This window comes from Microcebus murinus, chromosome 20 (genome assembly GCF_040939455.1).
Source record: "Microcebus murinus isolate Inina chromosome 20, M.murinus_Inina_mat1.0, whole genome shotgun sequence".
Classification (NCBI taxonomy): domain Eukaryota; kingdom Metazoa; phylum Chordata; class Mammalia; order Primates; family Cheirogaleidae; genus Microcebus; species Microcebus murinus.
In genome coordinates, this window is record NC_134123.1 from 40,449,875 (window position 1) to 40,474,580 (window position 24,706).

Below are 24,706 nucleotides of genomic sequence, written 5' to 3' on the forward strand. Positions count from 1 at the left end.
TTTCAGAAAATGAATCCGAAAAGAAAAGTAAAATGAGGCCTGTGGAGCAGGTCTGCGTGTGACTCCGGATCCCCCAACATCCAGTGCCACCACCAAAGATTCCTACGTGTAGCCCGTAGAACCCCAAAAGCAACGGGACGAGTTCTGGTCACATACTCGCTCAAAATGACGTCCTGGAATTCTCCTGGAACTCCCTCCCCTCTCAGCCTCTCAAGGTTTCCTCCAGCGTGTCGGTTCCCACAGACCAGACCTTTGGTCTGACACCTGACAGTCCAGATGCCACGCATGCTGCCGCGTGGCGGCGGTGTCACGGCTCGGGACAAGAGGAGGCCCCACGGTGCGGGCTGGGGCGCCAGGCACCGCGACGGGCGCTGAGGGTGGGGGTGATCCCCCGGACCGCCGCCGCGCTCCCAGAAAGGGGACAGAACAAGAGGCAAAAAACAAAAAAAACAAAAGCCTACGGCACCCGGTATTCCCGGGCGGGCTCCCATCCAAGTACTAACCAGGCCCGACCCTGCTTAGCTTCGGAGATCAGACGAGACCGGGCGCGTTCAGGCCGGCTTGGCCGGAGACGGTGGAGGGCGCCCCTGCCCCGCTCAAGAAGCCGAGCCTCTCTGCGCTTCCCCTCGCCGGCCGGGTCCGGCGGGCTCCGCGGGACTGGGGAGAGGGGCGGGGCGGCGTGGGGGGCTGTCCACACACACACACACACACACGCGTGCGCGCGCGCGCGAGATGGGCCTCCACGGGTGGACCCGCCAAGGTGGAGACCTTCCAGCCCCCCTCCTCTCCTCGCCTCGCCTCCTTCACCTACCCGCCCCCCACCCCCAGCGCGCCGCCGCTGCTGACTGCGCACGCGCGCGCGGGGCGCTCGACCTTTGCCCCCAGCCAGGGGCCGCCCTCCCCCACAAACCCTTTCAGCTGTGCCCCCCGCCCTGTGCGTGGGCTGCCGCCTATTCCCCAGGGCCAGGGCTGGGGCACAGCGCATGGGGGAGGGGAGCGAGTGTAGGGGCGTCTCTCGGGATGTGTCCCATGGGTGGGGTGGGGTGGGGTGGGGTGGGGTGGGGTGGGGTGGTTTGGGGGGCTCTGAAGAAATCAATCCCCTCTGTCTCCTCCCTCTGGAAAACCCCCAAGCCCTTGGAGAACTGCGGGCACCGCTACCGTGGGGGCCGGACCCTGCTCTGTGTCCTTCTCTGGCCCGGTCCAAGGGGCCTGGGCCTGGCCCGGGGTGGATTGGACCCCAACCACCCCGGGGTGTGGACTTGCTAAAAATCGGCGATTAGCTATTGGATTCGAGCTTCATCTGGGTCATTTCACTAATGAATGCACCGAAAAGAGTTTCCTAATACATCTGTGAGGGTGGCAACTGAAAGAGAAATTTAAAGCTGACAGAATAGGCGAGGAAAGGCACAGGAGATTTCCAAACCCAGTAAGGAAGCCTTTCCCGAAATGGAAGAAAGAAAGGAAAAGGAGCAAATGAAAACACCGGTAGCCCGCCGGGGTCAGAGTCTGCTCATTAGAGAAAGTACCCTGACCAGGTTCACCCGTGGGTGGGTGGCGAGCTAGCGGCATTCAGAAGAGCGAGGCCCACAGTCTGTGCAGAAGACACCTGCACTCGGGCGTGTGTGGCGGCTCGATTCACAAGCAGCTCAGATGTTAAACCAAGGAGAAGCCAGGGAGTTCCCAACGCCCCAGGTGTCCTCAGCCCACGACTGGCTGCTGTGAAAATGCGAAGCCCGGGTCCCGGTCTCAGAGCAGGACAACCAGGAGGTGTGATGTACACCCCGGGGTTCCCAGGAGGATCAGGCTGAAGCTTGGACTTGGCCTCAAAGTGTCCCCTCGCCTGGCCACCCCCTTCCCCTTCCTGCTCCTCTACTCCTGGTGCCCCTCCACCCAGGGGCCAGACCTTAAACAGTCACCCGCAAGAGAATCCTGGTCCCAAAGAAGCCTTCTGGGGGACCCGTGCTGAGAGAGGTTGTGGGCATGGCCCGCTGGGGCTCTGCCCGACCCAGGTCTGGGAGATGCAACCTCCCAGCTCTGGGTCCCTGCAGGAAGTGTCGGCAAGAACAGGGCCAGTCCTCCAAAGGCCCAGGTGCAGGGAGCCCAGGCCAAGCAGCCTGTGGAAGAAGCCACATGCCGTGCCACCCCGGGAACACGACTGTAGGTCACGGCCCCTGCCACCTCCTCCTCCTCCTCCTCCTGCTCCTCCTCCTCTCCCCGACATGGAGCAGGGCTCAGAGACACCTCAGACGCTGCTAGCAAAGTCCAAAGGGCATCGGTTGCTCCTCCAAAGCGCACCCCCGACCCCCAGCAGGCCGCGTTGTCCAGCCAGCCCCTGGGCCTCCCCGGGGTGCCCGGCACAAAAGTGCAGACACCCACCTGACTGGCAATATCAGCTTGAGGACGTTTCTGCCACTCTAAGGACCCGCAGGCCAGCTGGGCCTCCGGGCAGGCAGGACAGAGAGCCCCGGAATCCGACGCGGCGGAGAGCTGGGTGTACGTCCCCACCAGGAGGCGGTCCCCACCTCCACGGCTCTCCCCTCGCGGGGAGCGGCAGCCGCAGGGCCTCAGAGAAGACACCAGGCTGGGCCCCCGCGGCACAGTGGGGGCACGTGCCCCGCGCGAGACTGCTGCGGCCGCCCTGCTGCCGGGTTCCTGGAGGGCTTCCTGGAAGCAGCGTCCACACCAAGCCCTTGGAAGGCCCAGGCGACGGAGGAGCCCGAGGTGGGGAGGAGCGAGTCAGGCAGGGGCCAAGGTGATGGGCCGGGCGGGGAGGAGCGTGTCACGCAGGGGCAGAGGACGGTGACAGGCCGGGCGGGAAGGAGCCGGTCAGGCAGGGGACCAGGACAGTGACGGGCCTGGCGGGGGAGGAGCGCCTCAGGCTGGGGCAGAGGAGACTGGGCTGGGTAGGGGTCAGGGTTACAGTTAGGGCGCCATTCACAATCGCAAAGATGTGGAAGCGCCCCGAGTGCCCATCGATCCACGGGTGCATTAATGAAATGTGGCGCGTGGACACCACGGAGTGCCGTTCAGCTATGAGGAACAGCGGTGAGAGGGCACCTCTCGTGTTCTCCCGGCCAGAGCTGGAACCCGTTCCAGTAAGCCAAGTGTCCCAAGAACGGACACAAGAGCGCCACGTGCGCGCGCTCGCCGGCAGATTGGTAGGAACCGATGGACACCTAAGTGGACACAGAGGAATCGCCTTCATCGGGTGGGTGTCGGGCGGGCGTGGGGAGGGGATGGGCGTGCACATCCATTAGGAATGGGGTGGGTGCGCACCAACCGGGGCATGGGCGCACTTGAAGCTCTGACCCGAGGGGGGAGGCGGGGACAGGGCGATGCAGCTGACCTTAACATTGGTACCCCCACCATACGCTGGGAGAAAATGAGAAATAAATGAATCAGAAAACGGGGGGGAGGGGGGCACGGGCAATACATGTCACCTCAATACGTGGACTCCCATGATCTGCTCGGAGAGAGAGAGAAAAGGAAATGTAATCATAGAGATAAGAGACACCTTTTCAGAAAATGAATCCGAAAAGAAAAGTAAAATGAGGCCTGTGGAGCAGGTCTGCGTGTGACTCCGGATCCCCCAACATCCAGTGCCACCACCAAAGATTCCTACGTGTAGCCCGTAGAACCCCAAAAGCAACGGGACGAGTTCTGGTCACATACTCGCTCAAAATGACGTCCTGGAATTCTCCTGGAACTCCCTCCCCTCTCAGCCTCTCAAGGTTTCCTCCAGCGTGTCGGTTCCCACAGACCAGACCTTTGGTCTGACACCTGACAGTCCAGATGCCACGCATGCTGCCGCGTGGCGGCGGTGTCACGGCTCGGGACAAGAGGAGGCCCCACGGTGCGGGCTGGGGCGCCAGGCACCGCGACGGGCGCTGAGGGTGGGGGTGATCCCCCGGACCGCCGCCGCGCTCCCAGAAAGGGGACAGAACAAGAGGCAAAAAACAAAAAAAACAAAAGCCTACGGCACCCGGTATTCCCGGGCGGGCTCCCATCCAAGTACTAACCAGGCCCCACCCTGCTTAGCTTCGGAGATCAGACGAGACCGGGCGCGTTCAGGCCGGCTTGGCCGGAGACGGTGGAGGGCGCCCCTGCCCCGCTCAAGAAGCCGAGCCTCTCTGCGCTTCCCCTCGCCGGCCGGGTCCGGCGGGCTCCGCGGGACTGGGGAGAGGGGCGGGGCGGCGTGGGGGGCTGTCCACACACACACACACACACACGCGTGCGCGCGCGCGCGAGATGGGCCTCCACGGGTGGACCCGCCAAGGTGGAGACCTTCCAGCCCCCCTCCTCTCCTCGCCTCGCCTCCTTCACCTACCCGCCCCCCACCCCCAGCGCGCCGCCGCTGCTGACTGCGCACGCGCGCGCGGGGCGCTCGACCTTTGCCCCCAGCCAGGGGCCGCCCTCCCCCACAAACCCTTTCAGCTGTGCCCCCCGCCCTGTGCGTGGGCTGCCGCCTATTCCCCAGGGCCAGGGCTGGGGCACAGCGCATGGGGGAGGGGAGCGAGTGTAGGGGCGTCTCTCGGGATGTGTCCCATGGGTGGGGTGGGGTGGGGTGGGGTGGGGTGGGGTGGGGTGGTTTGGGGGGCTCTGAAGAAATCAATCCCCTCTGTCTCCTCCCTCTGGAAAACCCCCAAGCCCTTGGAGAACTGCGGGCACCGCTACCGTGGGGGCCGGACCCTGCTCTGTGTCCTTCTCTGGCCCGGTCCAAGGGGCCTGGGCCTGGCCCGGGGTGGATTGGACCCCAACCACCCCGGGGTGTGGACTTGCTAAAAATCGGCGATGAGCTATTGGATTCGAGCTTCATCTGGGTCATTTCACTAATGAATGCTCCGAAAAGAGTTTCCTAATACATCTGTGAGGGTGGCAACTGAAAGAGAAATTTAAAGCTGACAGAATAGGCGAGGAAAGGCACAGGAGATTTCCAAACCCAGTAAGGAAGCCTTTCCCGAAATGGAAGAAAGAAAGGAGCAAATGAAAACACCGGTAGCCCGCCGGGGTCAGAGTCTGCTCCTTAGAGAAAGTACCCTGACCAGGTTCACCCGTGGGTGGGTGGCGAGCTAGCGGCATTCAGAAGAGCGAGGCCCGCAGTCTGTGCAGAAGACACCTGCACTCGGGCGTGTGTGGCGGCACGATTCACAAGCAGCTCAGATGTTAAACCAAGGAGAAGCCAGGGAGTTCCCAACGCCCGAGGTGTCCTCAGCCCACGACTGGCTGCTGTGAAAATGCGAAGCCCGGGTCCCGGTCTCAGAGCAGGACAACCAGGAGGTGTGATGTACACCCCGGGGTTCCCAGGAGGATCAGGCTGAAGCTTGGACTTGGCCTCAAAGTGTCCCCTCGCCTGGCCACCCCCTTCCCCTTCCTGCTCCTCTACTCCTGGTGCCCCTCCACCCAGGGGCCAGACCTTAAACAGTCACCCGCAAGAGAATCCTGGTCCCAAAGAAGCCTTCTGGGGGACCCGTGCTGAGAGAGGTTGTGGGCATGGCCCGCTGGGGCTCTGCCCGACCCAGGTCTGGGAGATGCAACCTCCCAGCTCTGGGTCCCTGCAGGAAGTGTCGGCAAGAACAGGGCCAGTCCTCCAAAGGCCCAGGTGCAGGGAGCCCAGGCCAAGCAGCCTGTGGAAGAAGCCACATGCCGTGCCACCCCGGGAACACGACTGTAGGTCACGGCCCCTGCCACCTCCTCCTCCTCCTCCTCCTCCTCCTGCTCCTCCTCCTCTCCCCGACATGGAGCAGGGCTCAGAGACACCTCAGACGCTGCTAGCAAAGTCCAAAGGGCATCGGTTGCTCCTCCAAAGCGCACCCCCGACCCCCAGCAGGCCGCGTTGTCCAGCCAGCCCCTGGGCCTCCCCGGGGTGCCCGGCACAAAAGTGCAGACACCCACCTGACTGGCAATATCAGCTTGAGGACGTTTCTGCCACTCTAAGGACCCGCAGGCCAGCTGGGCCTCCGGGCAGGCAGGACAGAGAGCCCCGGAATCCGACGCGGCGGAGAGCTGGGTGTACGTCCCCACCAGGAGGCGGTCCCCACCTCCACGGCTCTCCCCTCGCGGGGAGCGGCAGCCGCAGGGCCTCAGAGAAGACACCAGGCTGGGCCCCCGCGGCACAGTGGGGGCACGTGCCCCGCGCGAGACTGCTGCGGCCGCCCTGCTGCCGGGTTCCTGGAGGGCTTCCTGGAAGCAGCGTCCACACCAAGCCCTTGGAAGGCCCAGGCGACGGAGGAGCCCGAGGTGGGGAGGAGCGAGTCAGGCAGGGGCCAAGGTGATGGGCCGGGCGGGGAGGAGCGTGTCACGCAGGGGCAGAGGACGGTGACAGGCCGGGCGGGAAGGAGCCGGTCAGGCAGGGGACCAGGACAGTGACGGGCCTGGCGGGGGAGGAGCGCCTCAGGCTGGGGCAGAGGAGACTGGGCTGGGTAGGGGTCAGGGTTACAGTTAGGGCGCCATTCACAATCGCAAAGATGTGGAAGCGCCCCGAGTGCCCATCGATCCACGGGTGCATTAATGAAATGTGGCGCGTGGACACCACGGAGTGCCGTTCAGCTATGAGGAACAGCGGTGAGAGGGCACCTCTCGTGTTCTCCCGGCCAGAGCTGGAACCCGTTCCAGTAAGCCAAGTGTCCCAAGAACGGACACAAGAGCGCCACGTGCGCGCGCTCGCCGGCAGATTGGTAGGAACCGATGGACACCTAAGTGGACACAGAGGAATCGCCTTCATCGGGTGGGTGTCGGGCGGGCGTGGGGAGGGGATGGGCGTGCACATCCATTAGGAATGGGGTGGGTGCGCACCAACCGGGGCATGGGCGCACTTGAAGCTCTGACCCGAGGGGGGAGGCGGGGACAGGGCGATGCAGCTGACCTTAACATTGGTACCCCCACCATACGCTGGGAGAAAATGAGAAATAAATGAATCAGAAAACGGGGGGGAGGGGGGCACGGGCAATACATGTCACCTCAATACGTGGACTCCCATGATCTGCTCGGAGAGAGAGAGAAAAGGAAATGTAATCATAGAGATAAGAGACACCTTTTCAGAAAATGAATCCGAAAAGAAAAGTAAAATGAGGCCTGTGGAGCAGGTCTGCGTGTGACTCCGGATCCCCCAACATCCAGTGCCACCACCAAAGATTCCTACGTGTAGCCCGTAGAACCCCAAAAGCAACGGGACGAGTTCTGGTCACATACTCGCTCAAAATGACGTCCTGGAATTCTCCTGGAACTCCCTCCCCTCTCAGCCTCTCAAGGTTTCCTCCAGCGTGTCGGTTCCCACAGACCAGACCTTTGGTCTGACACCTGACAGTCCAGATGCCACGCATGCTGCCGCGTGGCGGCGGTGTCACGGCTCGGGACAAGAGGAGGCCCCACGGTGCGGGCTGGGGCGCCAGGCACCGCGACGGGCGCTGAGGGTGGGGGTGATCCCCCGGACCGCCGCCGCGCTCCCAGAAAGGGGACAGAACAAGAGGCAAAAAACAAAAAAAACAAAAGCCTACGGCACCCGGTATTCCCGGGCGGGCTCCCATCCAAGTACTAACCAGGCCCCACCCTGCTTAGCTTCGGAGATCAGACGAGACCGGGCGCGTTCAGGCCGGCTTGGCCGGAGACGGTGGAGGGCGCCCCTGCCCCGCTCAAGAAGCCGAGCCTCTCTGCGCTTCCCCTCGCCGGCCGGGTCCGGCGGGCTCCGCGGGACTGGGGAGAGGGGCGGGGCGGCGTGGGGGGCTGTCCACACACACACACACACACACGCGTGCGCGCGCGCGCGAGATGGGCCTCCACGGGTGGACCCGCCAAGGTGGAGACCTTCCAGCCCCCCTCCTCTCCTCGCCTCGCCTCCTTCACCTACCCGCCCCCCACCCCCAGCGCGCCGCCGCTGCTGACTGCGCACGCGCGCGCGGGGCGCTCGACCTTTGCCCCCAGCCAGGGGCCGCCCTCCCCCACAAACCCTTTCAGCTGTGCCCCCCGCCCTGTGCGTGGGCTGCCGCCTATTCCCCAGGGCCAGGGCTGGGGCACAGCGCATGGGGGAGGGGAGCGAGTGTAGGGGCGTCTCTCGGGATGTGTCCCATGGGTGGGGTGGGGTGGGGTGGGGTGGGGTGGGGTGGGGTGGTTTGGGGGGCTCTGAAGAAATCAATCCCCTCTGTCTCCTCCCTCTGGAAAACCCCCAAGCCCTTGGAGAACTGCGGGCACCGCTACCGTGGGGGCCGGACCCTGCTCTGTGTCCTTCTCTGGCCCGGTCCAAGGGGCCTGGGCCTGGCCCGGGGTGGATTGGACCCCAACCACCCCGGGGTGTGGACTTGCTAAAAATCGGCGATGAGCTATTGGATTCGAGCTTCATCTGGGTCATTTCACTAATGAATGCTCCGAAAAGAGTTTCCTAATACATCTGTGAGGGTGGCAACTGAAAGAGAAATTTAAAGCTGACAGAATAGGCGAGGAAAGGCACAGGAGATTTCCAAACCCAGTAAGGAAGCCTTTCCCGAAATGGAAGAAAGAAAGGAGCAAATGAAAACACCGGTAGCCCGCCGGGGTCAGAGTCTGCTCCTTAGAGAAAGTACCCTGACCAGGTTCACCCGTGGGTGGGTGGCGAGCTAGCGGCATTCAGAAGAGCGAGGCCCGCAGTCTGTGCAGAAGACACCTGCACTCGGGCGTGTGTGGCGGCACGATTCACAAGCAGCTCAGATGTTAAACCAAGGAGAAGCCAGGGAGTTCCCAACGCCCCAGGTGTCCTCAGCCCACGACTGGCTGCTGTGAAAATGCGAAGCCCGGGTCCCGGTCTCAGAGCAGGACAACCAGGAGGTGTGATGTACACCCCGGGGTTCCCAGGAGGATCAGGCTGAAGCTTGGACTTGGCCTCAAAGTGTCCCCTCGCCTGGCCACCCCCTTCCCCTTCCTGCTCCTCTACTCCTGGTGCCCCTCCACCCAGGGGCCAGACCTTAAACAGTCACCCGCAAGAGAATCCTGGTCCCAAAGAAGCCTTCTGGGGGACCCGTGCTGAGAGAGGTTGTGGGCATGGCCCGCTGGGGCTCTGCCCGACCCAGGTCTGGGAGATGCAACCTCCCAGCTCTGGGTCCCTGCAGGAAGTGTCGGCAAGAACAGGGCCAGTCCTCCAAAGGCCCAGGTGCAGGGAGCCCAGGCCAAGCAGCCTGTGGAAGAAGCCACATGCCGTGCCACCCCGGGAACACGACTGTAGGTCACGGCCCCTGCCACCTCCTCCTCCTCCTCCTCCTCCTCCTGCTCCTCCTCCTCTCCCCGACATGGAGCAGGGCTCAGAGACACCTCAGACGCTGCTAGCAAAGTCCAAAGGGCATCGGTTGCTCCTCCAAAGCGCACCCCCGACCCCCAGCAGGCCGCGTTGTCCAGCCAGCCCCTGGGCCTCCCCGGGGTGCCCGGCACAAAAGTGCAGACACCCACCTGACTGGCAATATCAGCTTGAGGACGTTTCTGCCACTCTAAGGACCCGCAGGCCAGCTGGGCCTCCGGGCAGGCAGGACAGAGAGCCCCGGAATCCGACGCGGCGGAGAGCTGGGTGTACGTCCCCACCAGGAGGCGGTCCCCACCTCCACGGCTCTCCCCTCGCGGGGAGCGGCAGCCGCAGGGCCTCAGAGAAGACACCAGGCTGGGCCCCCGCGGCACAGTGGGGGCACGTGCCCCGCGCGAGACTGCTGCGGCCGCCCTGCTGCCGGGTTCCTGGAGGGCTTCCTGGAAGCAGCGTCCACACCAAGCCCTTGGAAGGCCCAGGCGACGGAGGAGCCCGAGGTGGGGAGGAGCGAGTCAGGCAGGGGCCAAGGTGATGGGCCGGGCGGGGAGGAGCGTGTCACGCAGGGGCAGAGGACGGTGACAGGCCGGGCGGGAAGGAGCCGGTCAGGCAGGGGACCAGGACAGTGACGGGCCTGGCGGGGGAGGAGCGCCTCAGGCTGGGGCAGAGGAGACTGGGCTGGGTAGGGGTCAGGGTTACAGTTAGGGCGCCATTCACAATCGCAAAGATGTGGAAGCGCCCCGAGTGCCCATCGATCCACGGGTGCATTAATGAAATGTGGCGCGTGGACACCACGGAGTGCCGTTCAGCTATGAGGAACAGCGGTGAGAGGGCACCTCTCGTGTTCTCCCGGCCAGAGCTGGAACCCGTTCCAGTAAGCCAAGTGTCCCAAGAACGGACACAAGAGCGCCACGTGCGCGCGCTCGCCGGCAGATTGGTAGGAACCGATGGACACCTAAGTGGACACAGAGGAATCGCCTTCATCGGGTGGGTGTCGGGCGGGCGTGGGGAGGGGATGGGCGTGCACATCCATTAGGAATGGGGTGGGTGCGCACCAACCGGGGCATGGGCGCACTTGAAGCTCTGACCCGAGGGGGGAGGCGGGGACAGGGCGATGCAGCTGACCTTAACATTGGTACCCCCACCATACGCTGGGAGAAAATGAGAAATAAATGAATCAGAAAACGGGGGGGAGGGGGGCACGGGCAATACATGTCACCTCAATACGTGGACTCCCATGATCTGCTCGGAGAGAGAGAGAAAAGGAAATGTAATCATAGAGATAAGAGACACCTTTTCAGAAAATGAATCCGAAAAGAAAAGTAAAATGAGGCCTGTGGAGCAGGTCTGCGTGTGACTCCGGATCCCCCAACATCCAGTGCCACCACCAAAGATTCCTACGTGTAGCCCGTAGAACCCCAAAAGCAACGGGACGAGTTCTGGTCACATACTCGCTCAAAATGACGTCCTGGAATTCTCCTGGAACTCCCTCCCCTCTCAGCCTCTCAAGGTTTCCTCCAGCGTGTCGGTTCCCACAGACCAGACCTTTGGTCTGACACCTGACAGTCCAGATGCCACGCATGCTGCCGCGTGGCGGCGGTGTCACGGCTCGGGACAAGAGGAGGCCCCACGGTGCGGGCTGGGGCGCCAGGCACCGCGACGGGCGCTGAGGGTGGGGGTGATCCCCCGGACCGCCGCCGCGCTCCCAGAAAGGGGACAGAACAAGAGGCAAAAAACAAAAAAAACAAAAGCCTACGGCACCCGGTATTCCCGGGCGGGCTCCCATCCAAGTACTAACCAGGCCCCACCCTGCTTAGCTTCGGAGATCAGACGAGACCGGGCGCGTTCAGGCCGGCTTGGCCGGAGACGGTGGAGGGCGCCCCTGCCCCGCTCAAGAAGCCGAGCCTCTCTGCGCTTCCCCTCGCCGGCCGGGTCCGGCGGGCTCCGCGGGACTGGGGAGAGGGGCGGGGCGGCGTGGGGGCTGTCCACACACACACACACACACACACACACACGCGTGCGCGCGCGCGCGAGATGGGCCTCCACGGGTGGACCCGCCAAGGTGGAGACCTTCCAGCCCCCCTCCTCTCCTCGCCTCGCCTCCTTCACCTACCCGCCCCCCACCCCCAGCGCGCCGCCGCTGCTGACTGCGCACGCGCGCGCGGGGCGCTCGACCTTTGCCCCCAGCCAGGGGCCGCCCTCCCCCACAAACCCTTTCAGCTGTGCCCCCCGCCCTGTGCGTGGGCTGCCGCCTATTCCCCAGGGCCAGGGCTGGGGCACAGCGCATGGGGGAGGGGAGCGAGTGTAGGGGCGTCTCTCGGGATGTGTCCCATGGGTGGGGTGGGGTGGGGTGGGGTGGGGTGGGGTGGGGTGGTTTGGGGGGCTCTGAAGAAATCAATCCCCTCTGTCTCCTCCCTCTGGAAAACCCCCAAGCCCTTGGAGAACTGCGGGCACCGCTACCGTGGGGGCCGGACCCTGCTCTGTGTCCTTCTCTGGCCCGGTCCAAGGGGCCTGGGCCTGGCCCGGGGTGGATTGGACCCCAACCACCCCGGGGTGTGGACTTGCTAAAAATCGGCGATTAGCTATTGGATTCGAGCTTCATCTGGGTCATTTCACTAATGAATGCACCGAAAAGAGTTTCCTAATACATCTGTGAGGGTGGCAACTGAAAGAGAAATTTAAAGCTGACAGAATAGGCGAGGAAAGGCACAGGAGATTTCCAAACCCAGTAAGGAAGCCTTTCCCGAAATGGAAGAAAGAAAGGAGCAAATGAAAACACCGGTAGCCCGCCGGGGTCAGAGTCTGCTCATTAGAGAAAGTACCCTGACCAGGTTCACCCGTGGGTGGGTGGCGAGCTAGCGGCATTCAGAAGAGCGAGGCCCACAGTCTGTGCAGAAGACACCTGCACTCGGGCGTGTGTGGCGGCTCGATTCACAAGCAGCTCAGATGTTAAACCAAGGAGAAGCCAGGGAGTTCCCAACGCCCCAGGTGTCCTCAGCCCACGACTGGCTGCTGTGAAAATGCGAAGCCCGGGTCCCGGTCTCAGAGCAGGACAACCAGGAGGTGTGATGTACACCCCGGGGTTCCCAGGAGGATCAGGCTGAAGCTTGGACTTGGCCTCAAAGTGTCCCCTCGCCTGGCCACCCCCTTCCCCTTCCTGCTCCTCTACTCCTGGTGCCCCTCCACCCAGGGGCCAGACCTTAAACAGTCACCCGCAAGAGAATCCTGGTCCCAAAGAAGCCTTCTGGGGGACCCGTGCTGAGAGAGGTTGTGGGCATGGCCCGCTGGGGCTCTGCCCGACGCAGGTCTGGGAGATGCAACCTCCCAGCTCTGGGTCCCTGCAGGAAGTGTCGGCAAGAACAGGGCCAGTCCTCCAAAGGCCCAGGTGCAGGGAGCCCAGGCCAAGCAGCCTGTGGAAGAAGCCACATGCCGTGCCACCCCGGGAACACGACTGTAGGTCACGGCCCCTGCCACCTCCTCCTCCTCCTCCTCCTCCTCCTGCTCCTCCTCCTCTCCCCGACATGGAGCAGGGCTCAGAGACACCTCAGACGCTGCTAGCAAAGTCCAAAGGGCATCGGTTGCTCCTCCAAAGCGCACCCCCGACCCCCAGCAGGCCGCGTTGTCCAGCCAGCCCCTGGGCCTCCCCGGGGTGCCCGGCACAAAAGTGCAGACACCCACCTGACTGGCAATATCAGCTTGAGGACGTTTCTGCCACTCTAAGGACCCGCAGGCCAGCTGGGCCTCCGGGCAGGCAGGACAGAGAGCCCCGGAATCCGACGCGGCGGAGAGCTGGGTGTACGTCCCCACCAGGAGGCGGTCCCCACCTCCACGGCTCTCCCCTCGCGGGGAGCGGCAGCCGCAGGGCCTCAGAGAAGACACCAGGCTGGGCCCCCGCGGCACAGTGGGGGCACGTGCCCCGCGCGAGACTGCTGCGGCCGCCCTGCTGCCGGGTTCCTGGAGGGCTTCCTGGAAGCAGCGTCCACACCAAGCCCTTGGAAGGCCCAGGCGACGGAGGAGCCCGAGGTGGGGAGGAGCGAGTCAGGCAGGGGCCAAGGTGATGGGCCGGGCGGGGAGGAGCGTGTCACGCAGGGGCAGAGGACGGTGACAGGCCGGGCGGGAAGGAGCCGGTCAGGCAGGGGACCAGGACAGTGACGGGCCTGGCGGGGGAGGAGCGCCTCAGGCTGGGGCAGAGGAGACTGGGCTGGGTAGGGGTCAGGGTTACAGTTAGGGCGCCATTCACAATCGCAAAGATGTGGAAGCGCCCCGAGTGCCCATCGATCCACGGGTGCATTAATGAAATGTGGCGCGTGGACACCACGGAGTGCCGTTCAGCTATGAGGAACAGCGGTGAGAGGGCACCTCTCGTGTTCTCCCGGCCAGAGCTGGAACCCGTTCCAGTAAGCCAAGTGTCCCAAGAACGGACACAAGAGCGCCACGTGCGCGCGCTCGCCGGCAGATTGGTAGGAACCGATGGACACCTAAGTGGACACAGAGGAATCGCCTTCATCGGGTGGGTGTCGGGCGGGCGTGGGGAGGGGATGGGCGTGCACATCCATTAGGAATGGGGTGGGTGCGCACCAACCGGGGCATGGGCGCACTTGAAGCTCTGACCCGAGGGGGGAGGCGGGGACAGGGCGATGCAGCTGACCTTAACATTGGTACCCCCACCATACGCTGGGAGAAAATGAGAAATAAATGAATCAGAAAACGGGGGGGAGGGGGGCACGGGCAATACATGTCACCTCAATACGTGGACTCCCATGATCTGCTCGGAGAGAGAGAGAAAAGGAAATGTAATCATAGAGATAAGAGACACCTTTTCAGAAAATGAATCCGAAAAGAAAAGTAAAATGAGGCCTGTGGAGCAGGTCTGCGTGTGACTCCGGATCCCCCAACATCCAGTGCCACCACCAAAGATTCCTACGTGTAGCCCGTAGAACCCCAAAAGCAACGGGACGAGTTCTGGTCACATACTCGCTCAAAATGACGTCCTGGAATTCTCCTGGAACTCCCTCCCCTCTCAGCCTCTCAAGGTTTCCTCCAGCGTGTCGGTTCCCACAGACCAGACCTTTGGTCTGACACCTGACAGTCCAGATGCCACGCATGCTGCCGCGTGGCGGCGGTGTCACGGCTCGGGACAAGAGGAGGCCCCACGGTGCGGGCTGGGGCGCCAGGCACCGCGACGGGCGCTGAGGGTGGGGGTGATCCCCCGGACCGCCGCCGCGCTCCCAGAAAGGGGACAGAACAAGAGGCAAAAAACAAAAAAAACAAAAGCCTACGGCACCCGGTATTCCCGGGCGGTCTCCCATCCAAGTACTAACCAGGCCCGACCCTGCTTAGCTTCGGAGATCAGACGAGACCGGGCGCGTTCAGGCCGGCTTGGCCGGAGACGGTGGAGGGCGCCCCTGCCCCGCTCAAGAAGCCGAGCCTCTCTGCGCTTCCCCTCGCCGGCCGGGTCCGGCGGGCTCCGCGGGACTGGGGAGAGGGGCGGGGCGGCGTGGGGGGCTGTCCACACACACACACACACACACGCGTGCGCGCGCGCGCGAGATGGGCCTCCACGGGTGGACCCGCCAAGGTGGAGACCTTCCAGCCCCCCTCCTCTCCTCGCCTCGCCTCCTTCACCTACCCGCCCCCCACCCCCAGCGCGCCGCCGCTGCTGACTGCGCACGCGCGCGCGGGGCGCTCGACCTTTGCCCCCAGCCAGGGGCCGCCCTCCCCCACAAACCCTTTCAGCTGTGCCCCCCGCCCTGTGCGTGGGCTGCCGCCTATTCCCCAGGGCCAGGGCTGGGGCACAGCGCATGGGGGAGGGGAGCGAGTGTAGGGGCGTCTCTCGGGATGTGTCCCATGGGTGGGGTGGGGTGGGGTGGGGTGGGGTGGGGTGGGGTGGTTTGGGGGGCTCTGAAGAAATCAATCCCCTCTGTCTCCTCCCTCTGGAAAACCCCCAAGCCCTTGGAGAACTGCGGGCACCGCTACCGTGGGGGCCGGACCCTGCTCTGTGTCCTTCTCTGGCCCGGTCCAAGGGGCCTGGGCCTGGCCCGGGGTGGATTGGACCCCAACCACCCCGGGGTGTGGACTTGCTAAAAATCGGCGATGAGCTATTGGATTCGAGCTTCATCTGGGTCATTTCACTAATGAATGCTCCGAAAAGAGTTTCCTAATACATCTGTGAGGGTGGCAACTGAAAGAGAAATTTAAAGCTGACAGAATAGGCGAGGAAAGGCACAGGAGATTTCCAAACCCAGTAAGGAAGCCTTTCCCGAAATGGAAGAAAGAAAGGAGCAAATGAAAACACCGGTAGCCCGCCGGGGTCAGAGTCTGCTCCTTAGAGAAAGTACCCTGACCAGGTTCACCCGTGGGTGGGTGGCGAGCTAGCGGCATTCAGAAGAGCGAGGCCCGCAGTCTGTGCAGAAGACACCTGCACTCGGGCGTGTGTGGCGGCACGATTCACAAGCAGCTCAGATGTTAAACCAAGGAGAAGCCAGGGAGTTCCCAACGCCCCAGGTGTCCTCAGCCCACGACTGGCTGCTGTGAAAATGCGAAGCCCGGGTCCCGGTCTCAGAGCAGGACAACCAGGAGGTGTGATGTACACCCCGGGGTTCCCAGGAGGATCAGGCTGAAGCTTGGACTTGGCCTCAAAGTGTCCCCTCGCCTGGCCACCCCCTTCCCCTTCCTGCTCCTCTACTCCTGGTGCCCCTCCACCCAGGGGCCAGACCTTAAACAGTCACCCGCAAGAGAATCCTGGTCCCAAAGAAGCCTTCTGGGGGACCCGTGCTGAGAGAGGTTGTGGGCATGGCCCGCTGGGGCTCTGCCCGACCCAGGTCTGGGAGATGCAACCTCCCAGCTCTGGGTCCCTGCAGGAAGTGTCGGCAAGAACAGGGCCAGTCCTCCAAAGGCCCAGGTGCAGGGAGCCCAGGCCAAGCAGCCTGTGGAAGAAGCCACATGCCGTGCCACCCCGGGAACACGACTGTAGGTCACGGCCCCTGCCACCTCCTCCTCCTCCTCCTCCTCCTCCTGCTCCTCCTCCTCTCCCCGACATGGAGCAGGGCTCAGAGACACCTCAGACGCTGCTAGCAAAGTCCAAAGGGCATCGGTTGCTCCTCCAAAGCGCACCCCCGACCCCCAGCAGGCCGCGTTGTCCAGCCAGCCCCTGGGCCTCCCCGGGGTGCCCGGCACAAAAGTGCAGACACCCACCTGACTGGCAATATCAGCTTGAGGACGTTTCTGCCACTCTAAGGACCCGCAGGCCAGCTGGGCCTCCGGGCAGGCAGGACAGAGAGCCCCGGAATCCGACGCGGCGGAGAGCTGGGTGTACGTCCCCACCAGGAGGCGGTCCCCACCTCCACGGCTCTCCCCTCGCGGGGAGCGGCAGCCGCAGGGCCTCAGAGAAGACACCAGGCTGGGCCCCCGCGGCACAGTGGGGGCACGTGCCCCGCGCGAGACTGCTGCGGCCGCCCTGCTGCCGGGTTCCTGGAGGGCTTCCTGGAAGCAGCGTCCACACCAAGCCCTTGGAAGGCCCAGGCGACGGAGGAGCCCGAGGTGGGGAGGAGCGAGTCAGGCAGGGGCCAAGGTGATGGGCCGGGCGGGGAGGAGCGTGTCACGCAGGGGCAGAGGACGGTGACAGGCCGGGCGGGAAGGAGCCGGTCAGGCAGGGGACCAGGACAGTGACGGGCCTGGCGGGGGAGGAGCGCCTCAGGCTGGGGCAGAGGAGACTGGGCTGGGTAGGGGTCAGGGTTACAGTTAGGGCGCCATTCACAATCGCAAAGATGTGGAAGCGCCCCGAGTGCCCATCGATCCACGGGTGCATTAATGAAATGTGGCGCGTGGACACCACGGAGTGCCGTTCAGCTATGAGGAACAGCGGTGAGAGGGCACCTCTCGTGTTCTCCCGGCCAGAGCTGGAACCCGTTCCAGTAAGCCAAGTGTCCCAAGAACGGACACAAGAGCGCCACGTGCGCGCGCTCGCCGGCAGATTGGTAGGAACCGATGGACACCTAAGTGGACACAGAGGAATCGCCTTCATCGGGTGGGTGTCGGGCGGGCGTGGGGAGGGGATGGGCGTGCACATCCATTAGGAATGGGGTGGGTGCGCACCAACCGGGGCATGGGCGCACTTGAAGCTCTGACCCGAGGGGGGAGGCGGGGACAGGGCGATGCAGCTGACCTTAACATTGGTACCCCCACCATACGCTGGGAGAAAATGAGAAATAAATGAATCAGAAAACGGGGGGGAGGGGGGCACGGGCAATACATGTCACCTCAATACGTGGACTCCCATGATCTGCTCGGAGAGAGAGAGAAAAGGAAATGTAATCATAGAGATAAGAGACACCTTTTCAGAAAATGAATCCGAAAAGAAAAGTAAAATGAGGCCTGTGGAGCAGGTCTGCGTGTGACTCCGGATCCCCCAACATCCAGTGCCACCACCAAAGATTCCTACGTGTAGCCCGTAGAACCCCAAAAGCAACGGGACGAGTTCTGGTCACATACTCGCTCAAAATGACGTCCTGGAATTCTCCTGGAACTCCCTCCCCTCTCAGCCTCTCAAGGTTTCCTCCAGCGTGTCGGTTCCCACAGACCAGACCTTTGGTCTGACACCTGACAGTCCAGATGCCACGCATGCTGCCGCGTGGCGGCGGTGTCACGGCTCGGGACAAGAGGAGGCCCCACGGTGCGGGCTGGGGCGCCAGGCACCGCGACGGGCGCTGAGGGTGGGGGTGATCCCCCGGACCGCCGCCGCGCTCCCAGAAAGGGGACAGAACAAGAGGCAAAAAACAAAAAAAACAAAAGCCTACGGCACCCGGTATTCCCGGGCGGGCTCCCATCCAAGTACTAACCAGGCCCCACCCTGCTTAGCTTCGGAGATCAGACGAGACCGGGCGCGTTCAGGCCGGCTTGGCCGGAGACGGTGGAGGGCGCCCCTGCCCCGCTCAAGAAGCCGAGCCTCTCTGCGCTTCCCCTCGCCGGCCGGGTCCGGCGGGCTCCGCGGGACTGGGGAGAGGGGCGGGGCGGCGTGGGGGGCTGTCCACACACACACACACACACACGCGTGCGCGCGCGCGCGAGATGGGCCTCCACGGGTGGACCCGCCAAGGTGGAGACCTTCCAGCCCCCCTCCTCTCCTCGCCTCGCCTCCTTCACCTACCCGCCCCCCACCCCCAGCGCGCCGCCGCTGCTGACTGCGCACGCGCGCGCGGGGCGCTCGACCTTTGCCCCCAGCCAGGGGCCGCCCTCCCCCACAAACCCTTTCAGCTGTGCCCCCCGCCCTGTGCGTGGGCTGCCGCCTATTCCCCAGGGCCAGGGCTGGGGCACAGCGCATGGGGGAGGGGAGCGAGTGTAGGGGCGTCTCTCGGGATGTGTCCCATGGGTGGGGTGGGGTGGGGTGGGGTGGGGTGGGGTGGGGTGGTTTGGGGGGCTCTGAAGAAATCAATCCCCTCTGTCTCCTCCCTCTGGAAAACCCCCAAGCCCTTGGAGAACTGCGGGCACCGCTACCGTGGGGGCCGGACCCTGCTCTGTGTCCTTCTCTGGCCCGGTCCAAGGGGCCTGGGCCTGGCCCGGGGTGGATTGGACCCCAACCACCCCGGGGTGTGGACTTGCTAAAAATCGGCGATGAGCTATTGGATTCGAGCTTCATCTGGGTCATTTCACTAATGAATGCTCCGAAAAGAGTTTCCTAATACATCTGTGAGGGTGGCAACTGAAAGAGAAATTTAAAGCTGACAGAATAGGCGAGGAAAGGCACAGGAGATTTCCAAACCCAGTAAGGAAGCCTTTCCCGAAATGGAAGAAAGAAAGGAGCAAATGAAAACACCGGTAGCCCGCCGGGGTCAGAGTCTGCTCCTTAGAGAAAGTACCCTGACCAGGTTCACCCGTGGGTGGGTGGCGAGCTAGCGGCATTCAGAAGAGCGAGGCCCGCAGTCTGTGCAGAAGACACCTGCACTCGGGCGTGTGTGGCGGCACGATTCACAAGCAGCTCAGATGTTAAACCAAGGAGAAGCCAGGGAGTTCCCAACGCCCCAGGTGTCCTCAGCCCACGACTGGCTGCTGTGAAAATGCGAAGCCCGGGTCCCGGTCTCAGAGCAGGACAACCAGGAGGTGTGATGTACACCCCGGGGTTCCCAGGAGGATCAGGCTGAAGCTTGGACTTGGCCTCAAAGTGTCCCCTCGCCTGGCCACCCCCTTCCCCTTCCTGCTCCTCTACTCCTGGTGCCCCTCCACCCAGGGGCCAGACCTTAAACAGTCACCCGCAAGAGAATCCTGGTCCCAAAGAAGCCTTCTGGGGGACCCGTGCTGAGAGAGGTTGTGGGCATGGCCCGCTGGGGCTCTGCCCGACCCAGGTCTGGGAGATGCAACCTCCCAGCTCTGGGTCCCTGCAGGAAGTGTCGGCAAGAACAGGGCCAGTCCTCCAAAGGCCCAGGTGCAGGGAGCCCAGGCCAAGCAGCCTGTGGAAGAAGCCACATGCCGTGCCACCCCGGGAACACGACTGTAGGTCACGGCCCCTGCCACCTCCTCCTCCTCCTCCTCCTCCTCCTGCTCCTCCTCCTCTCCCCGACATGGAGCAGGGCTCAGAGACACCTCAGACGCTGCTAGCAAAGTCCAAAGGGCATCGGTTGCTCCTCCAAAGCGCACCCCCGACCCCCAGCAGGCCGCGTTGTCCAGCCAGCCCCTGGGCCTCCCCGGGGTGCCCGGCACAAAAGTGCAGACACCCACCTGACTGGCAATATCAGCTTGAGGACGTTTCTGCCACTCTAAGGACCCGCAGGCCAGCTGGGCCTCCGGGCAGGCAGGACAGAGAGCCCCGGAATCCGACGCGGCGGAGAGCTGGGTGTACGTCCCCACCAGGAGGCGGTCCCCACCTCCACGGCTCTCCCCTCGCGGGGAGCGGCAGCCGCAGGGCCTCAGAGAAGACACCAGGCTGGGCCCCCGCGGCACAGTGGGGGCACGTGCCCCGCGCGAGACTGCTGCGGCCGCCCTGCTGCCGGGTTCCTGGAGGGCTTCCTGGAAGCAGCGTCCACACCAAGCCCTTGGAAGGCCCAGGCGACGGAGGAGCCCGAGGTGGGGAGGAGCGAGTCAGGCAGGGGCCAAGGTGATGGGCCGGGCGGGGAGGAGCGTGTCACGCAGGGGCAGAGGACGGTGACAGGCCGGGCGGGAAGGAGCCGGTCAGGCAGGGGACCAGGACAGTGACGGGCCTGGCGGGGGAGGAGCGCCTCAGGCTGGGGCAGAGGAGACTGGGCTGGGTAGGGGTCAGGGTTACAGTTAGGGCGCCATTCACAATCGCAAAGATGTGGAAGCGCCCCGAGTGCCCATCGATCCACGGGTGCATTAATGAAATGTGGCGCGTGGACACCACGGAGTGCCGTTCAGCTATGAGGAACAGCGGTGAGAGGGCACCTCTCGTGTTCTCCCGGCCAGAGCTGGAACCCGTTCCAGTAAGCCAAGTGTCCCAAGAACGGACACAAGAGCGCCACGTGCGCGCGCTCGCCGGCAGATTGGTAGGAACCGATGGACACCTAAGTGGACACAGAGGAATCGCCTTCATCGGGTGGGTGTCGGGCGGGCGTGGGGAGGGGATGGGCGTGCACATCCATTAGGAATGGGGTGGGTGCGCACCAACCGGGGCATGGGCGCACTTGAAGCTCTGACCCGAGGGGGGAGGCGGGGACAGGGCGATGCAGCTGACCTTAACATTGGTACCCCCACCATACGCTGGGAGAAAATGAGAAATAAATGAATCAGAAAACGGGGGGGAGGGGGGCACGGGCAATACATGTCACCTCAATACGTGGACTCCCATGATCTGCTCGGAGAGAGAGAGAAAAGGAAATGTAATCATAGAGATAAGAGACACCTTTTCAGAAAATGAATCCGAAAAGAAAAGTAAAATGAGGCCTGTGGAGCAGGTCTGCGTGTGACTCCGGATCCCCCAACATCCAGTGCCACCACCAAAGATTCCTACGTGTAGCCCGTAGAACCCCAAAAGCAACGGGACGAGTTCTGGTCACATACTCGCTCAAAATGACGTCCTGGAATTCTCCTGGAACTCCCTCCCCTCTCAGCCTCTCAAGGTTTCCTCCAGCGTGTCGGTTCCCACAGACCAGACCTTTGGTCTGACACCTGACAGTCCAGATGCCACGCATGCTGCCGCGTGGCGGCGGTGTCACGGCTCGGGACAAGAGGAGGCCCCACGGTGCGGGCTGGGGCGCCAGGCACCGCGACGGGCGCTGAGGGTGGGGGTGATCCCCCGGACCGCCGCCGCGCTCCCAGAAAGGGGACAGAACAAGAGGCAAAAAACAAAAAAAACAAAAGCCTACAGCACCCGGTATTCCCGGGCGGGCTCCCATCCAAGTACTAACCAGGCCCCACCCTGCTTAGCTTCGGAGATCAGACTAGACCGGGCGCGTTCAGGCCGGCTTGGCCGGAGACGGTGGAGGGCGCCCCTGCCCCGCTCAAGAAGCCGAGCCTCTCTGCGCTTCCCCTCGCCGGCCGGGTCCGGCGGGCTCCGCGGGACTGGGGAGAGGGGCGGGGCGGCGTGGGGGGCTGTCCACACACACACACACACACACGCGTGCGCGCGCGCGCGAGATGGGCCTCCACGGGTGGACCCGCCAAGGTGGAGACCTTCCAGCCCCCCTCCTCTCCTCGCCTCGCCTCCTTCACCTACCCGCCCCCCACCCCCAGCGCGCCGCCGCTGCTGACTGCGCACGCGCGCGCGGGGCGCTCGACCTTTGCCCCCAGCCAGGGGCCGCCCTCCCCCACAAACCCTTTCAGCTGTGCCCCCCGCCCTGTGCGTGGGCTGCCGCCTATTCCCCAGGGCCAGGGCTGGGGCACAGCGCATGGGGGAGGGGAGCGAGTGTAGGGGCGTCTCTCGGGATGTGTCCCATGGGTGGGGTGGGGTGGGGTGGGGTGGGGTGGGGTGGGGTGGTTTGGGGGGCTCTGAAGAAATCAATCCCCTCTGTCTCCTCCCTCTGGAAAACCCCCAAGCCCTTGGAGAACTGCGGGCACCGCTACCGTGGGGGCCGGACCCTGCTCTGTGTCCTTCTCTGGCCCGGTCCAAGGGGCCTGGGCCTGGCCCGGGGTGGATTGGACCCCAACCACCCCGGGGTGTGGACTTGCTAAAAATCGGCGATGAGCTATTGGATTCGAGCTTCATCTGGGTCATTTCACTAATGAATGCTCCGAAAAGAGTTTCCTAATACATCTGTGAGGGTGGCAACTGAAAGAGAAATTTAAAGCTGACAGAATAGGCGAGGAAAGGCACAGGAGATTTCCAAACCCAGTAAGGAAGCCTTTCCCGAAATGGAAGAAAGAAAGGAGCAAATGAAAACACCGGTAGCCCGCCGGGGTCAGAGTCTGCTCCTTAGAGAAAGTACCCTGACCAGGTTCACCCGTGGGTGGGTGGCGAGCTAGCGGCATTCAGAAGAGCGAGGCCCGCAGTCTGTGCAGAAGACACCTGCACTCGGGCGTGTGTGGCGGCACGATTCACAAGCAGCTCAGATGTTAAACCAAGGAGAAGCCAGGGAGTTCCCAACGCCCCAGGTGTCCTCAGCCCACGACTGGCTGCTGTGAAAATGCGAAGCCCGGGTCCCGGTCTCAGAGCAGGACAACCAGGAGGTGTGATGTACACCCCGGGGTTCCCAGGAGGATCAGGCTGAAGCTTGGACTTGGCCTCAAAGTGTCCCCTCGCCTGGCCACCCCCTTCCCCTTCCTGCTCCTCTACTCCTGGTGCCCCTCCACCCAGGGGCCAGACCTTAAACAGTCACCCGCAAGAGAATCCTGGTCCCAAAGAAGCCTTCTGGGGGACCCGTGCTGAGAGAGGTTGTGGGCATGGCCCGCTGGGGCTCTGCCCGACCCAGGTCTGGGAGATGCAACCTCCCAGCTCTGGGTCCCTGCAGGAAGTGTCGGCAAGAACAGGGCCAGTCCTCCAAAGGCCCAGGTGCAGGGAGCCCAGGCCAAGCAGCCTGTGGAAGAAGCCACATGCCGTGCCACCCCGGGAACACGACTGTAGGTCACGGCCCCTGCCACCTCCTCCTCCTCCTCCTCCTCCTCCTGCTCCTCCTCCTCTCCCCGACATGGAGCAGGGCTCAGAGACACCTCAGACGCTGCTAGCAAAGTCCAAAGGGCATCGGTTGCTCCTCCAAAGCGCACCCCCGACCCCCAGCAGGCCGCGTTGTCCAGCCAGCCCCTGGGCCTCCCCGGGGTGCCCGGCACAAAAGTGCAGACACCCACCTGACTGGCAATATCAGCTTGAGGACGTTTCTGCCACTCTAAGGACCCGCAGGCCAGCTGGGCCTCCGGGCAGGCAGGACAGAGAGCCCCGGAATCCGACGCGGCGGAGAGCTGGGTGTACGTCCCCACCAGGAGGCGGTCCCCACCTCCACGGCTCTCCCCTCGCGGGGAGCGGCAGCCGCAGGGCCTCAGAGAAGACACCAGGCTGGGCCCCCGCGGCACAGTGGGGGCACGTGCCCCGCGCGAGACTGCTGCGGCCGCCCTGCTGCCGGGTTCCTGGAGGGCTTCCTGGAAGCAGCGTCCACACCAAGCCCTTGGAAGGCCCAGGCGACGGAGGAGCCCGAGGTGGGGAGGAGCGAGTCAGGCAGGGGCCAAGGTGATGGGCCGGGCGGGGAGGAGCGTGTCACGCAGGGGCAGAGGACGGTGACAGGCCGGGCGGGAAGGAGCCGGTCAGGCAGGGGACCAGGACAGTGACGGGCCTGGCGGGGGAGGAGCGCCTCAGGCTGGGGCAGAGGAGACTGGGCTGGGTAGGGGTCAGGGTTACAGTTAGGGCGCCATTCACAATCGCAAAGATGTGGAAGCGCCCCGAGTGCCCATCGATCCACGGGTGCATTAATGAAATGTGGCGCGTGGACACCACGGAGTGCCGTTCAGCTATGAGGAACAGCGGTGAGAGGGCACCTCTCGTGTTCTCCCGGCCAGAGCTGGAACCCGTTCCAGTAAGCCAAGTGTCCCAAGAACGGACACAAGAGCGCCACGTGCGCGCGCTCGCCGGCAGATTGGTAGGAACCGATGGACACCTAAGTGGACACAGAGGAATCGCCTTCATCGGGTGGGTGTCGGGCGGGCGTGGGGAGGGGATGGGCGTGCACATCCATTAGGAATGGGGTGGGTGCGCACCAACCGGGGCATGGGCGCACTTGAAGCTCTGACCCGAGGGGGGAGGCGGGGACAGGGCGATGCAGCTGACCTTAACATTGGTACCCCCACCATACGCTGGGAGAAAATGAGAAATAAATGAATCAGAAAACGGGGGGGAGGGGGGCACGGGCAATACATGTCACCTCAATACGTGGACTCCCATGATCTGCTCGGAGAGAGAGAGAAAAGGAAATGTAATCATAGAGATAAGAGACACCTTTTCAGAAAATGAATCCGAAAAGAAAAGTAAAATGAGGCCTGTGGAGCAGGTCTGCGTGTGACTCCGGATCCCCCAACATCCAGTGC

General features: G+C 63.7%; 7 pseudogenes; all 7 read right to left on the reverse strand.

Moving 5' to 3' along the window:
• Positions 1-454: 454 nt before the first annotated feature.
• LOC142862854 (uncharacterized) lies at positions 455-573 on the reverse strand (annotated as a pseudogene).
• Positions 574-3,970: 3,397 nt separating this feature from the next.
• LOC142862878 (uncharacterized) lies at positions 3,971-4,089 on the reverse strand (annotated as a pseudogene).
• A 3,397-nt stretch (positions 4,090-7,486) lies between these two features.
• On the reverse strand, positions 7,487-7,605 carry LOC142862879 (uncharacterized; annotated as a pseudogene).
• Positions 7,606-11,002: 3,397 nt separating this feature from the next.
• On the reverse strand, positions 11,003-11,121 carry LOC142862880 (uncharacterized; annotated as a pseudogene).
• Positions 11,122-14,525: 3,404 nt separating this feature from the next.
• On the reverse strand, positions 14,526-14,644 carry LOC142862735 (uncharacterized; annotated as a pseudogene).
• Positions 14,645-18,041: 3,397 nt separating this feature from the next.
• Positions 18,042-18,160, reverse strand: LOC142862881 (uncharacterized; annotated as a pseudogene).
• A 3,397-nt stretch (positions 18,161-21,557) lies between these two features.
• Positions 21,558-21,676, reverse strand: LOC142862948 (uncharacterized; annotated as a pseudogene).
• Positions 21,677-24,706: the final 3,030 nt, after the last annotated feature.